Source organism: Carlito syrichta, unplaced genomic scaffold (assembly GCF_000164805.1).
Source record: "Carlito syrichta isolate Samal-C Ts95f unplaced genomic scaffold, Tarsius_syrichta-2.0.1 Scaffold302438, whole genome shotgun sequence".
NCBI classification, from domain to species: domain Eukaryota; kingdom Metazoa; phylum Chordata; class Mammalia; order Primates; family Tarsiidae; genus Carlito; species Carlito syrichta.
The window spans coordinates 1-963 of NW_007246534.1; positions in this window are offsets into that span (position 1 = coordinate 1).

Below are 963 nucleotides of genomic sequence, written 5' to 3' on the forward strand. Positions count from 1 at the left end.
GTAGAGAAATGTGATTGTCTTTTGTACATTTATTTTGTATCCTGAGACTTTGTCAAAGGCCTTTATCAGTGTAAGGAGGTTTTTGACAGATTCTCTTGGGTTTTCAAGGTACACAATCATATCATCTGCAAAGAGAGATAACTTGATTTCCTCTTTTCCTATTTGGATATCCCTGATTGCCTCCTCTTCTCTGATTGCTCGAGCTAGGACTTCCAATACTGTGTTGAACAGGAGGAGTGAGAGTGGGCATCCTTGTCTTGTTCCAGTTTTCAGGGGAAATTGTTCCAATTTTTGTCCATTTAGGAGTATGCTGGTTGTGGGTTTCTCATAGATGGCTTTTACTATTTTGAGGTATGTTCTCCGTATGCCTAGATGTTCAAGGGTTTTTATCAAGAAGGGGTGCTGGATTTTATCAAAAGCTTTTTCTGCATCTAATGATATAATCATGTGGTTTTTGTTTTGACATCTGTTGATATATTTAATTACATTTATGGTTTTATGAATGTTGAACCAGCCTTGCATCTCAGGAATGAAGCCTACTTGGTCATGATGGATGATTTTTGAGATGGATTGTTGAATCCAGTTTGCTAGGATCTTGTTGAGAATTTTAGCATCTATGTTCATCAAAGATGTTGGCCTGTAGTTCTCTTTCTTTGTTGGATCTTTACCTGGCTTGGGTATCAATGTGATGTTGGCTTCGTAAAATGATTTAGGGAGAGTTCCATCTTTTTCAATCGCCTGGAATACCTTCAGTAGGATTGGTATCAGCTCCTCCTTGAATGTCTTGTAGAATTCTGCTGGAAAGCCATCTGGACCAGGGTTTTTTTTTTGTGGGAAGTTTTCTTATTACGTAGTCGATTTCCTTGATCGTTATTGGCCTATTTAGGGTCTCAATTTCTTCTTGTTCCAACCTAGGTAGGTTGTGTAATGTCAGAAAGTCCTCCATTTCCTTAAGGTTTTCAA